The following is a 16,758-nucleotide window of genomic DNA, read 5'->3' on the forward strand; positions in this document are numbered from 1 at the left end:
TGAAAATATGATTCCTAGATGCAAAGTATTGCTGCCAGGTATAGATTGGTGAGTGTAAAGAGTGATTATCTGATGGAATGGTTACTCCAAAGGTGTACATATTTCTGTGTTTATTCATGTGCAGCAAATACTTTCATTCACCACCCTAGTCTCCTGTAAGAGACAATTGTATGTCTTCCTCTTTGGTCTTTTGTCATGTATAAAGGACCTCTTCTCCTATTTGTTACACATTGTAAGTCATTACCTGTAGTTTTAGAAATCAATGTATCAATATGCTCACTCATTAATTAGTGTTTTGAAATAGCACCTGTGTTAACATTTCTCTAAGTGGTAAGATTCCATTTCATTATATTTTTGAGAGTGAAGCATCTGCTCCATCAATACAAACTTCTCTGTGATTTTTGTTTACCCATGGGGAAATAGTAGCAGGATTTGAATCAAATTACAAACACCTTTAAAATAATTGTGCCTATAGATTGCAATGTACACAATTATCATAAGATTTTGTTTTTCATATATTTTAATATCATCAAACCATCTGTGTGTGTATGTGTAATACCTGGTAAGTCCACAAACTGCTGATTAATCATATATGCATTGATTCAAAAATTTGAAACAATTTCATTAAGTATTCAGGCATATTTTCAGTGTAAATACAATACTACATACTCTTATAAGAGATTTGAGAGTTTTAGTTATCTAGGAGGACACTGAGGTCATTTCTTTGGATGGAGAGAAACTGAATATAGGAAGAAGTCATAAGATCATAGAAAGAAGATGACAGTAATATCTTCTAGTTTAAACCTTTGTGTTAGGAGAGATTCAAATGCTAAGATGTCTCTACATGGATCCTGTGTTATATATTTTATAGTGGCAACTGGTCTTCCTGTTTTCTTTTCAATATTGGAAACTCTCTCAAGATCATAGATATGGGATCAGGTGAATAAAAGTAGTAGGTAGGAAATCCAGACATAGAAAGATCAATATCACATGTTCATTCTTGCATTAAGGCTCCTAGCTTAAATATTCAGATGTGAGTATATATTCTAGAGTAACAATAGAAATGTAGAAAGTTTAAATGGATAGGGTAGCTTCATAGAGAGAAATAAAAGTTTACAAGTGATCTTATGAAAAACATGTGAAATGGACATTCTAATAAGGACATGGGTAGGAACATAACTAAAGAGAATGTATAGAAGAGGTCTAATAACAGTAATAATATGTAAAAACTTCATGAAAAACCATACTATTATCTACTAAAAGTACTAACAACACATGAGTAAGAATGCAAATAAATGTATAGTTTACATATTTTTTTCATCTGGGCTGGCAATGCCCCTTCCAAGGACTAAAACCCACTTAGTAAATAACCCTGAGGATTCAGTAGTTATATAAATGCTCATCTGGTAACCAATAGTTCTTAAACTAGAATTAATTAACAAGAATTCCTGACTCAGAAATTATTCAATCATTCAGGCTAGTGAAGTCATAAATTTAAAAAATAACCTACAAATATACTGCTACTAAATCAACAGATCCCTATATTTATTGCAAATATTTGTTCTTATTTCCACAGAAAATTAACAGTAGGCCTCACATCTCTTTAAGAAAGCTTCTTTCAGTAGTTTAGACCATGACAGAAAATAATACTAATCAAAATGCATTCCCTAGTCGTATATCAACAATAAAACTCCAATATCTAAGGTTCAAAGATGACTGTGGATTGGGAAATAGAAATATGGTAAAGGACACAGGAAAAAGAAACTTTCTTTGAGATTGTCTTTCATTTGAATATCAGAATTTATATGAATAAAGTTTCACAAACATGGTAAAATGTGCTTAACAATGACAACATGCACATATAAAATATACATATGTGTGTGTGTGTATATATATATATATATATATATACATAAACACATACACATACACATATGTATGTTACAACAGCTAGTGAAAAAATAGACCATAATTTTGAAAGAGTCCAAGGAGTTATATTGACGGTTTTGGAAAAAAAAGGGAGGTAGGTGTGATACAATTATATTGCATTGTCAAAAAAATTAAACATTTCAAAAAGGAATAATTAAAAAGTTTCCATAAGAAAAAAATACAAGCACCTGGCCAATACAGATGCAGATTCTCATAGCCAACCATTGGACTGAACCCGAGGGACCCCAATGGAAGAGCTAGGGGAACGACTCAAAGAGCTGAAGGTCATTGCAACCCCATAGGAGAACCATATCAACTAACTGGACTACCCAGAACTTCCAGAGACTAAATCATCAACCAAAGAGTATACATAGAGCAACCCATGTCTCCAGATACATATGCTGCAGAGATGGCCTTATCTGACATCAATGGGAGGGAAGTCCTTTGGTCCTGTGGAAGATTGATGCCTCATTGCAGGGGAATATTAAGTAGTGATTCAAGATTGGGTAAGTGGGCAAAGGAGCACCCTCATAGATGCAAAGGGGATGGGGGGATGGGATGGAGCTTTGTGGAGGGGCAAACAGGAAGGAGGATATCATTTGAAATGTAAATGAATAGAATGATTAATAAAAAATTTCTCATGCCACTATCCTGTAACTAATGGGAGGACTACAGAGACTACAAACATGATGACACCTTTCAATTTCCATTGTCACCTGCTCAAAGCAAGTTTCAGTAAGTTCAAAGGTACAGAGAAAGTAACATCAAATATAAGTCAGGTATTTTAGAGCATGGGTAGATTTGATATGTTAACATCTATTATTTCATCTATGTATGGCAGGTACTATGCAGGAAAAGCTATAATAGGCAAGTAAGCTCCCTGGTGATAGCCCAACATTCTGCTCAACAACACTGGGTGAGCTCTGGTATGGCACAACTTCAGAGATTTGTCCTCTGATTGCTTCTTTATACAGCTATGTTTTCTTATATTTCTCATTATCATATTCATTTATTTGGCTTGGTGAGATTGGACACTGGGAGATCCTCACTATTTCAAACTTGGTGGTAATACTTGCTGTGTGATATCCTAACTTGTTAGGCAAATTTCTTGCAGTTCAAAATGAAGATGAAAGTTTTTGATATAATGATGTCACAATGAACTGATGAGTTTATGAAACTTCTGAATTAATTTATGTAGTTTTGGAGAAAGCTTGATTTAAATAGTTTGGGAAAGTTAGGGTAATTCTATAAAAGTATAGGGTAGAAAGTATGAAGTTATCAAGTTAGGACTATTGATAGAAAGTTTTAATTTAAAATTTGTTTTAAAAAGTGTCACCCTTCCTTATGGAATGGCAAAAGCTGCTTTAGTTAGAAAAAATAATCATACAGTGAGGATTCATGCATTAGAAGCATGAAATTTTAGAGGCAAAAAGAATAGACTTGGGGCAACTTAATGATCTAAGAAACATTTACTCTAAGTTGGGCCTTAGTTCATTGATCTTGTGATCTAGGGAATGGAGTAGCAGATTTTCTATGTGCACCAGGAATAAATGTATAATAAAGAAAACATAATTTTATTATGTGTATAAGAACAGAGAACAGATGATTAGCCAACTTACCTGATCTGAATTTCAAAAATAACATGTAAGATATATATGAACTATCCCTGAGTAAGTACAGATTGTTGTCAAGCACAGAGAGTGACTTCCACTTGGACAATTTAAACTTTCTTAATCAATGACTAAAATATTACTGCATTGAGGTCACAAAGGGATTTTGCAAATAAAGATAGATAAGAATTTTAATTAGATATAGCTTTCATATAAGATTTGTATAATAAATATACTGTTGTAATTTCCTTTTGTGTTCAGATTTTAATCTGTATTTAAATATTATGTTATGCTGGTGATGGTCTCTAAAACATGTGTAACTTGTGGCTATGGGGTAATTTTCTTTCTAACAGAAAAACTTTGTCTTAAGTGATCTAATTAGAACTTGAGAGACAAAATAAATTTTGGAAGCTTGGCTTTTGTTTCAACCATTCTGTATGTTTATGTGTGTTTCATACCCTTCCTTCTTATATCACTTCCTGCCATAGGCAGCATCTCCTGTCAGTATCTGGACAAAGATCTTTCAGCTGTTCTTACCACTAACTGTTGCCAATACCACTTGCAGTCATCTGCAGTTTTCCTTACAGTGTCAAAGTTGGTCTTTGACACATATATTAATATTGGATACAATAGAATGCATGTGAGGCACTAATATTGTTTGTGTGCAAAAACTTCACGCATTCTCTCAGAATCATTCCACTTATGTCCTCTTGAATTCTTCAATGATCCTTTCCTTCAGTGTCTGAACTGATTCAACCAGTGTCTGAATTGATGTATCTGGCCTCTGCTGTTATCCTATTAATCACACTACTTTTGTAATTTAAGAATTCCCCCTCAGCTTATATCTAGGGAGGTCTATACAGTTTCATATTTTCAGATGTAGGAATGCAAGGCCATGAAAGCAGTTTTGGTTTTGGTCGAAGCACTGGCTGGAAAGCCCGGAGACCCAACAGGTATCCATTGCCTGTAAGGGATGGGCATCTATTTTGCTGTGCTCCCAGAATCCAGGCTCTTAACACATGGTGTGGAACTCCATTGATCTGCACTGTTCAGTCACATTCAGGGCAATGCAGCCCTGCCCAAAGAGCACAGGTAGAGGGTGTGACTACAAGCCTCAGGCCTTAGAGAGGTTTACATACTAATGAGATGCCTGAAGGCCAGAGGGCGGAGCCAATTAAGCATTCTTACGCAGCCCCTCACCCTCTCCCCCTCCCTATTTAACTCAGGTCTGCATTGAGTTTCACAGGGGTGCACATCCAGATTCAACCATCATCTGTCATGCCAATAAAGCAGTTTTAGAAACCCATGGACTTTCTTGTGTCATGGGGCTGAGCTGTGAGGAACTATGAAGAAGGCCTTTAAGCAGACGCTGTGCTTAACTTCCCACTGGAGGAGCCCTCTGCATTCCACCCCAGCCACCTTACCCTCATGGGGAGTACTTATTGTACTTATGAAGAGATACCTTACAATGTTCATAGTTCAAGAGATTACTTTATCCTAATGATCCTTGGGACTACCATCACTTTCTTCCCCAATTAGATGTCCAACATGATAAGGCATATTTAAAGGTATCTCATTCTGAAGATTCTCCCTCTATATGACTATTATATGTACAATTACTATATGTTCTAAAGTTGAATTAGTGACCTCATGGTGTTATATTAAACTTTACTTAGAAAGGTATATACTAATAGGCAGTTCATGTTTTTAAAGGAAAAGTATAATGAGGAAATGGACAATTCTCTGTATCTGGTACACTTGGTTTCATTTAATTGACATTTCATTAATGTCTTTTATGAACTTCTCGTAGTCTTTAGAGACTGTCACAATTTTATTAGCACAGAAATTGGCTTTCATTTCATTTTTGTTAAGAACTATATCTAAACAAATATTTTGAGAAAATTAAATTTCAATACCACACACAGTACCTCTTCCTCTGTTTGTCCTATCATGTTGGGGGCCGACTTTTAGCAGAAAGTGGCTATTAGCTTTGCAGCCATCTTAAGCCATATACCCTGACATGAGACTTGTATTATAATAGCCTACAACAGCTGAGCACACTCTGAAAACATCTTGCTTTGGATACCCAGGACTCTCCTTGGGTGTGTGAGATTAAAGGTGTGTGAGATTAAAGGTGTGTGACTTAAAAGTGTGACCTAGAGATCAGATTTAGAGACAAGACCTAAGGGCATGATTAAAGGTGTAGCTTAGAAGCATGGCTTAGAAGTGAGACATATAAGAGTCAGAGGCAGACGGCAGAGAGATATACTCTTTAGGGAGACTCTTTAGAGAATACAGCTAGACTTGGGACTTGGACTAGGAAGAGAGACTGAAGAATAAATGGGATTGAATCACACTCTGTCTGGTCTCCATTCTTTGAGTCCATCCTCACTCTCTCTCTTGCTGAACCCCGACCCAAGGACCAGAGTGGCAGCTTGGGCCGGGATAGAGTAGTCGCCAACCATGGAATGGAGAGGGCCGCAACATTTTGGCTGCCCAAAAGAGGGACAGCTCGGGTCACAACACTATCATGTAATCACTCTATAAAATTCTACTATTAGTGGACATTTTAAAGAACCCAGGGAAACTAATGGTTTATTGAGATCCAATTTTGAGGCATATGCTTCATCTATGGATTATATATAAGAACTATCTACAAAGAAATATACATGGTCAAACCTTACCTCTTGATTAGGTCAGAACTCTCCTACTCTCCTTTTTATTACTGAAAGTAAAAAATGACTTGATATTTCACCTTTACTAGATGGTGATATCTCACCTCTCATCCATAAAGTATACTAGAAATGGCATGATAATCATGGCCATATCAAAATTTTCTCCACAATTGTCAAACAGGCGTAAAATTCTGGATGACACTTTATAAAAATAGGTGTCTTAGAGGATGCTGTTAATTGGATTATTGTTTAGCTCATTCTTTCAGAGTGAATAAAGTCTGAGTTTTGAAGAAAGCCATGTTAACAAGGGTTTTCAGTACTAGTTAGAGACAAAATGGCCCAACATTTAGAATTCTGATAACTGACCTTTTGGTTAGATATTTTGTAAGTACTCTGATTCCTTAAATTTTCTCTTATTCTTGCTTAGTTGTCAGCTCTGTGTCTTATTTTATTTTTTCCTACAAACAAATTTAAGTACTTAGATTTTTCCATGTCATAGAGATGAATTCTGATCTTTCTCTGCCACTCTCCTCTCTCTCTCTCTCTCTCTCTCTCTCTCTCTCTCTCTCTCTTTCCCCTCTCTCTCTTTCCTCTCTCTCTCTCTCTCTCTCTCTCTCTCTCTCTCTCTATATATATATATATATATATATATATATATATATACACACACACACATACACACAAACATGTCCAGAAACAGTCTTTACTATAATATGACTGCAATGTTTATAATGAATTGTAGAGGAATGGGAGAGAAAAAGCTAGGAACATAAACATGGGATGGGTATACTATATGAATGGGAAAATGTCAAAGAGATGTAGAAAATTTTTTTGGACATGGCCTTTGAACAGAACACATAGCAAATTAGTTACTAAACAAGACCTGACTAAAGTCAAGTTAAGAAAAGTTCAAGCAATATAAGATGGTATATAGAGTTCCTCTCACATGTGAATATATTTGAAGTAGGTAGGTATAGGGGATAGAGAGCCAGATTTATATGGGGACATAGACAACTGTGATAGATTGTCAATGTAACAGTGAATGACCCAAAATCGATGTGCATATATGCAGTATTAATTAAACTTGGTGAGGTTAAAACATACAAAAAATAAATGTTAGCTTGAATTTTGAGAAAAGTAATAAGAAGGGTGACTCTATGACAGATTGGGAAGGGGTTGCACATATACATCCATTAAACAGTGGTAGCATAGCATATGTAAGACAACAGGTTTCACCTAAACAAAAAGTGAATTAGATGGGAGTGTTTTGGTTGTTATCATCATGATACTCAAGACAAGATGTAAATTTTTATCAAATTTTGAAGAATACAAAACATTATAAAATGAAAGGAAAAGAAAACTTGAACTGTATAGGAGTATTTATATATTTCTTTGCTATAGACACAATGTAACCAATTTTCTCAGACTAACATCTGACAGCTAGAAGTTCCAACAGAAAATCCTGCATTATACAGTGTATATGTTTGTGCAAATTGCAGTGGACACTCTTCCCAAATATCTTGTGAACTCATTATCTATTGATTTTTATATTTCTCTAATGGAATCATTTTTTATGGATGAGTTCTCAACATCATACTGGCTAATGCATACTGCTATCTGTATTATGCCTTTATTGTACAAAACAAATGAACAATGTGGCCTTTATTGTACAAAATAAATGAACAATGTGGCTTTGAGGATCCACATGGGAATTACTCACAGTCTTTCAGAGAAGGTAGATGTAGATCATGGCTGAGGGTGAAGTCTGAACTCAAGAATCATCAGGACAGGGTCCCCTTCAAAGTTCATGTGGTTGTTCTTTAGGTTATACTCATGAGAGTTCAGGATTAATTCCCTGGTTAATGAATGAAATATTTAAATAATTAATGCAAACTATTTAGAATAACTATGTATGTTACATTATATTTTTCAGAAAAATTTATATGATGATTTTGATAATGATTCTAGTCATAGAGTTGATAAGGACATGAATTTATGAACATATATATATATATATATATATATATATATATATGAATAAAATGTAAGAAAAATTAAATGAGGCTATAGGAATGGCTCAGTTCATATATTTACCATTATGAACATGAATATCTAAGTATAAGCCCTGGTTAAAACAAATAAATGTAAAAAAATTGTTAAGCATAAGACTAGTGCAATATAGTGTTGTCGGATTTGGACGTGTTGTGGAATATCTACAAGAGAAGTCTTCTTAAACACAAGTATAAGCCAATAGGAAGTTTTTTATTAACTAGCCAGGGATTATATTCTGTGTTTTGGATCTTTGTTTTGGATGAGCTTTTCAACACAAAACCTATAGCTTGTGTTGACATATTATGTTTAACAAGAAAAGGTAGCCAGAACTATAAAACCGGAAAAACAAAATCAAAAACAACAAGCAAAAAACCAAACCAAACAACAACAACAACCAAAACCCAATTAGTATATTTAGAGACTTCCCCAGAACTATGGACTTTGATGGATTACATCTTTGTTTTTGTTTTGACAGGTGGTGCTATATACATGTTGAGTTTTATGGCCTGAATGATATTCCCATCAATAATTTAGTTCTGTTAAGGTCTGGGGGCTTACTGAAGACTGGTAGACTCTCAAAGAGGTAGAATTAAGAGTTTGTTTACAGTTTAATTCACTGTTGGTGTACCCAAAAGAATATACTGCATTTAAATCAGAAAGTAGATATTATAGAATTAATATAGAGACCAGTGTAGGATGACAGCTGATAAGGTATTATATCCTTAAATGTCATGTTAATATATATATGTATGAACACTGATGTTTATCTTACCACATAAACAACAACAAGTAAATAAAAAATCTGTGTTGAGATTATGGCAAAATACAAGTATGTTTCTTTTTGTTTGTGACCAGGGCAATAGAAAATAATCCAATAATCCGATACACAGTATTTACACATCTTTTCCCAGGTGAGGCTCGGTGGTATTGAAACCTTCACAGGAGTGTTGACAGTTTGTGTAGAAACAATAGGCTACCGGTTTCATCTCATCAGATACCTGTAGTTGGGATATGCTACAATACAAAGATTAGATTATATGAACATGCTTAGCCTTTCACATACCATAATCCTGCTTCCTTGTTATATACAATAAACTGATATACAATAAACAGCCATATACAATAAACTTGTTTCCTTTATCCAGATGTGTAAAATAAATATACTAAAGTTCCCAGAAATGACAGTACTCTCCATCAGAGCTAGCAGACTCCACTAAAATTCACTTTAACATACATGAGTCTATACTTTAATTTTCTTGTCATTAAAATTAGATCAAGCCCTGATGCTTAAAAAACCACACAGACAAAATATATGTATACCAGCAGGTAATCTGATCTATAAATATAAGAAGAATGATTGTTAGAGAAATATTTTCCAGTGGCAGGCAGACTGGTGGATAAAAAACCCTCATATAGGTTATATTTTCTTGCATCCACTCTGGTAAAATGACCCTAGAGAGAGAAATCATTTCAACTCATATAGTCGTAGTATTCTTTGAGACACAATTTTTCCCTCATTCTCCCATTTTTAAGCACTAATAAACAGTAACACAAAGACAAAAACCATCAGCCAATAAGACAGACACTGAGAAATCATTACATGTATAAAGAAATCTCAAGAAATGGAGTAATATATTTTTAAATCATGCAAGTAGTCCTTAATATGTAAATTACAAGTACATATTACTGAGGAATAAGTTACCTAAAATCAACAAGTAACACAAATAAATATTTTCCTAAAGATGCTATAGAATAAAGCAAGAAAACAATTAAATATTTTTAATCAGTAAAATATAATGTTTACAACCTTGATGTCTACTACTAATTATTACACAACTAGAAATATGTTGCATACTTCTGTTTCATGATAAGTTTTACTGTAGCAAAAAGGTGGGGCTAAAAGTGGGAGAGGGCAAATTGACTGTAGGAACATGCTATTAGTTAGAAGAAAGGTCAATATGAGGATGCATAAATCCCACTTTTAAAGGAGAACAAAATAATCATGGGAGGGAGAGGGAATGGAAATGGGATAAGGGGGCACAAGATCACAGTTGAGGTGATGAGTAAGACTGAAGCATCCACATTTTGACCTTCCTTATTCTTGAACAACATTGCTGAAATAGTTTATCAGATGTAGGAGTTCTTTGGTAGAAATTTTGGGGTCGCTTAAGTATGCTATTACATTGTACACAGATTGTAATCCTTTTACTTTTTTCTTTCCAATTTGTATCCCCTAGCTCTCATCTTGTTTTTGTATTGTGCTACCTAGAACTATCAATTGTATATATTGAATAGATAGAAAACAAGTGGGCAGCCTTGTCTTGTAACTGATTTTAATGGAATAGCTTTAAATTTCTCTCCATTTATTTTGATGTTGGCTATTGGCTCGCTGTATATTGCTTTTATTGTGTATAGATTTGGCCATATTATCCCTAATCTCTCCACATTGTTTCTCATTAGGGGGTGTTGGATTTTGTCAAATGTTATTCAGCATTTAATGGGATTATTATGTGATTTATTTCTTTCATTTTGTTTCTATGGTAGATTAATGGATTTTTATATATTTGACTATCTCTACTGCCCTGGCACAAAGCCTACATGTATATGGTGAATGTTGTTTGCTTTAAAGATGTCTAGTATTCCTTTGTATTCAGGACCTCAGGAGGTAATAAAAACCTAGATTTTAGATTAAAGAACTTAATCTTAGGCTTTAGGTTTATCATCTGTTTGGGATGGATGCAAAAAGGTAGTGGGTACCATGACACAGGTTAAGAATTTCCAAGTTCATGGTCATGGCAGGATGCTACTGCGTACTATCGGACTTTGCTGTCTTTGTGGCCATGAATCTGTATCCTGCATTTGTTGGACTTGTTTTTTGTTGTCTCTGTTCATTTGGTATATTTCTGTGACCTCATTAGATGTTTCCTGTTAGGGAAAGACAATGAAAACTGAATTACTTGGATGGTCTCTCCCAAATACTCAGTTTTTACCATGGAATTGCCTGCTCCTGGTTAAGTTCTCCTTAGGTAGGACTCTGGCTCTGGCTGGCTGTCACCTTTCTGCTGTAGTTTCTCTGCCTCTGGCCATGGCTAACGATTATTTTTCCTCATTTTCCCCTAGGAGAAGTATGCCGTCTCTCTTAGCTCCCTGCTATTCACTGACTACTTCTCATTGCTTCAGCTCATTCATGCGTAGTATATTTTATCTCTGAGCTTTCTTTGTTCTCTGCTTTATCTGCTTCCTTCCATTGATTACTGCATTCAGTTTTTGGGGATTCAGTTGTCTTTTTGATATGAATAATATTGAAAACAGTATTTTATGCTATTATAGTTTAGTAAAAAGATGGCTTTGGAGTTGTATTATGGTTCTTTTCTTTTTGTATCCATGAATACATATTTAAAAGTTTCCTAATATCTTCCTGAGTAAGGCAGGCCATTTGACTCTGACATGAAAAGAAAATATAAACAAAAAGATCTCAGTAAAAATAGTAATATTTTCAACAGCTAAAAGGTACATCATTTTTAATAGGAATTGCTGCTACTCACCAAATAAGATATTTGGTTTTACTTGATTCTCTAATGTGTTAAAGTATACAATTTATCTTACGTTTTGTAACACAACTGTAAAAAGTTTATGTACTTCATAGTTTGTAATTTCACTTGAATGGTTAAAAATTTGTAAAGCATATAAAATGCCAGTCACAAAATTTGTATCAAAGGACTGATATTAAAAAAATCTATACATAGAAAATATTAAAGTAATATAACCAAATGGGCTCATCTTGGAATAAATAACAGCTATGTGGGTTTTCACAATGTTGAGTCATGACTCCATTTCTGTGGAGCAATCATCTGTCTGGAAGCTAATTTTACTAAATTTAAAGAAAGTAAATAACATGTGACTTCACTGCCATCTTAATTTAGGTTATTGTGTGCTGTATATCAATTAAGGCATTGATCATAAAACCTCTTAATCCTATTGATCCCTCTGCTAATCAATATATCTCATTCAGGGACCAAAGAGGCAATAACGTATCTCCAAGATATTTTTGATTAACATGTATTTTGGTGTGATGATTCTTCATCTGAGAATGAAAATAAGGTATGAAGACAAAACCATAAAATACAAGCTTTATTGAAAATACAATAAATTCAATAAATTAGGTGTATTTTTAAGGTTTTAAAGTTCTGAGGGTAAAAAGGTCTCAGATTAACAGAAAATGACTTAGATATGTACTTCTAACCACTTCTGTCTTGCTAATTGTATTTAACACCAGGATTCTACTTTTAGAAAAGAAGTGTCATATGATGGATAAATGATGTATGTTTGAAAAATGGTTAAAAATTCCTAAGGTCTAGTTACCCTAGTGAAAACTGACATGGATATTTATCTGTATCTTTTTGACTTTGCTAAATTTGTTTAAGTTTCATCTATATGAATAAAGGGATTCGTAAAAAATTCTGTAATATTTTATATCAGTATAATATATAAGAAATAATAAAATAAATATCACAGGCATTCTGTGTACTCTACTTATAGTTTAATATTTTAGATTTGATCAATCTCCAATTCATATTTTACGGCTAAAACTTTATAATGTGAAAGTTCTAAAAATCGAATTTTATAAGGTCTAAAGTATAAACTGGTAAAGATAATTAAGACAAGCCAGTAAATTGTCAGGTACCATACACATGACTAAAATTGTAAATGTACTTAGAACTATGCTTATAGTCATGATAATTACATAAGTAATGCATTTATAGGGAAAAGTTTATTTCAGCTTCTGTAGATGCTTTTGGGATTTAACCTGCCCTTAAGACTCTTTAGAGATTTTGCAGTGATCTGATAAATATGTCAATAAAGTGTTTAATAAAGAAAAAAGCCAAAAGGAGAAAAAGACAAAAATAAGACAGCCATGGTTGTCAACAATTCCAGCTCCTTGCAGCAGTTCTATGAACTTTTCCAAAGAAGAGGATGCCACCAGTATTGTGGTACTACTAAACATTACACAAAGTTGTCCTCTTCCTCAGGTTACTGTTTGCCTGACCATGATGGGCCAGTCTCTCAGGTATTTTTAATCTCAGGATGATCTCTCAGATCTTCTGGGTCTAGAAAGCTAAACCTGATACTGCCTTCTGTGGCAGTTGAAGAAAAAAACATGTCCATATAGTGGATAACTCCGTTATTTTACTTGGTGTATAGAACATTTGGTGTAGATTTACTGTTCAAATTATTCTGTTTCAGAATTTTGATGATACTGATAGGTAATTATACTCATATCAGTTCAGCAGCTGCTGCCTTTTTAGTCAGTAAGTTTCAGATGTAAAAGCAGGGTTTTGTTTTTATTTTTGTTTTTCTAGAGCTTCTAGGTCTCCTGATGAGAAAGGCAAACAAATAGATAGGTTTACTTTGCTCGTGGGCTTTACTTTATTCAGCTAATTTACAGTATAAAAACCCACTCCAGATATCATGTTCCTATACTTAACTAAAAATTTACCTTTCACTATTTCTTTATTTAAAGGGATTGCTCTGCACTCACTTCTCTCTCTAATCAAATACATGCATATCATGGTAAATGATAAGACCAGAAACGGGGTGATTAAGATTTGTACAAATTATAAGGGTCTCAGAAAATAATTTAAGGTGTGTACCTTTAATCAATGGAGTTGGAATAAACTATTAATCTACCAATGATAAAGCACTGACTAGTAGTATAGTAGGAAGCTCAAGTCTTTACATTCCTGGTTGTCTTTTACATATAGTTTTAAATTCTTCCCACTGTGCTAAATCACCTTTGAGATATATATATATATATTTATATTTATATATATCTATATAATATATATAGATATTATATATAATATATAGATATAGATATATCTGATATATCTATATCTGTATCTCTATCTATCTATCTATCTATCTATCTATCTATCTATCTATCTATCTATCTGTGTGTGTGTGTGTGTATCTAGCTTTCTTGACAAAAGAAAGAATGCCTCTACTTTTTACTAAAAACCACTGACTTGGCTATTACTCAAAGACATTAGCCTATTTCAGCTATTTATAGACAATTGTTAGCTTACTTTTTCAATGATAATTTAAGTATATATTATAAACTGTAGTGATGCTGAATTATAAAATTTACCTTTATATAGAGGTGTGGGGGTTAGGGTATAGGGACATCCTTTGGGAGACAGGGGAGTGGGAATGGAATAAGGATTGTTTGAATGGTGTACCAGGAAGGGGGTTGCTGACTGGACTATATAATTTATTAAATTAAAATAAAAGAAATGTAATATATGATAGAATAGATATAAAAATTAATATAAATAGAATGCATGAATGTAAAAGTTGTGTAATGAATAGAACTTCATAGGGGAAAATAAAGATTCAGCAAGTTGTGAATTTGTTCTACCTGTTACATGTCATAAGGATATCGACTGCAGGTAAGTACTTCTGTCAATAAATTACCTAAGCTTATTATATACTGCCTATTCCTGAGGGTCTCTGTCTTTTCTCTCTCTCTCTGTCTCTCTCTGTCTCTGTCTGTCTGTCTGTCTGTCTGTCTGTCTGTCTCTCTCTCTCTCTCTCTCTCTCTCCCTCTTTCTCTCCATATCTGTCTGTCTTTGTATGTATGTGTATCTGTGTCATTCTGTGTGTGTACATATTTGTGTATGTGGTGTGTGTATGTGTGTGTGTGTGTGTGTGTGTGTGTGTGTGTGTATGTGCTACTCCCAGTCTTAGGACTACTTATACACCCTAAAATACTAAGACCAAATTGTGAAAATCTCAAATATACAAAGAAGGTACAGATTTTTTGCTAAGCACCTTAATTTTGCCTTCTGTTCTAGTTTATATCTGTCCCAGCAGACTTCTCAACTTTTAGGCACCATGGAGAAATCATCTATGAAATAAAAATTGCTTTAAACTTGTCTATACCACACCAATCATAAATTGTCCTACAAAATCAGAGAGCCCTGGAGTAGTTGAAATGTGATGTAAACCAGCCCAGCTAATGTGATTGTTAGTTATCTATTCACAATGTGTCAGTGAACAAGATGCTTCTTATGACCCTCCCCCCCCCCCATTGTCTTAATCTTCTTCTGGCCTTTGATCATTATTCCAACCTTCCTATGTCCTGATAAAGACATCCTAAGTTCAACTGAGAACGAATTAAAGAAGAGAATGCATGGCCCCTTATAAAAATGCTATAATGTTAGTTCAAATAAAATTACTCCCCCCTTCAAAAAAAGTATCTTTCTTTCTCCTTACAAAAAGGACAGGTGACTACCTGTCGTGCCTTTTGGCATATAGGGAATATTCTGACATGTAAAATTCTTTTGTATCACAAATATTATGGAAATACCAGAGTTATGAAATTTGAAAGGAACCTGCAACTCAGTATAGAGGCTGGGATCTGATTACATGGCTAACTTCATGGTTACCAAATTTTATCTGGGCAAACAATATTTTTTTCTCCTTCCTGCTATTTTATGAATCTAAATAGTCACTTGTAGATGTTTACTTCCCATGTATCTGTCCCTACTGTGGTCAGATAAAAGAAAAGACACTATCAATTCTAGAAGGTCTAAAAGTAGATTCACCAAACTCTGAGTTGAGGATTCAGAATATTGTAATCAGAACGTGAAAAATGTAATGAGCTACTGAATGATAGTCATGCCATCTTATTAATGTATTTCTAAATATTTTTTATGTGTTAAAATCCCTATGTTCCCTGAACCAGCCATAAATTGCTACATAATTCAACTCAGACCTAAACTTTACGTGTCAGATCATTTGAAAGCAATCACTTCTAGTCTGTAAATATTGCTGGATTGCTGAAGATATCCATAGATCTCTTTCTTTAGAAAGATCACATATTGTCATTTTTTGTTTTTTTTCTCAAAAAATGTAAATAAACAGAGGTTAAGGCTGTGCCTGCTCTTTGCTCATGACAGTCCCACTGGTTGAAAATAGGACCCTATTAGGCTTCTTCATGGATCATGGGTGATTTTCATTTCAGATACTTCATAATACTCATATCTCCTAAATGGCCATTCTAAAATACAGAGTATCTGTAGAAGAATATGTTTTATGCAATTATAAAATAACTCCCAGAAGGTGAAGTAGTGGTTTTTGTTGGTAGTTAGGAAGGAAAAAATTAAAATATAGATTCTGATGAAGTGTTGATAGCAAGTTTCTAAAGATTCAAGGCAACATATCACCTAGTGTAGAGGTCACTTAAAAACTGGCAATTTGCTTTAATATGTGTAAAGTATGTATGCCAATCTGCATCTCAGAGTGATTGTCATTAAGTATGGCATGAAACATGCCTCTATGGCAAAGTAGTTATGTAGATTTATCAAATTACAAGAACATACTTATTATTGCAAAACTAACACATTTTAATAGTAAGATTATTTTATGTGTCCTCCTCATTGTCATTCATCTCTCCCTCCCTTCCTGCTGACCTCAATTCTTTCTAAGGG

Source organism: Arvicanthis niloticus, chromosome 1 (assembly GCF_011762505.2).
Source record: "Arvicanthis niloticus isolate mArvNil1 chromosome 1, mArvNil1.pat.X, whole genome shotgun sequence".
In the NCBI taxonomy this organism is placed as follows: Eukaryota; Metazoa; Chordata; class Mammalia; order Rodentia; family Muridae; genus Arvicanthis; species Arvicanthis niloticus.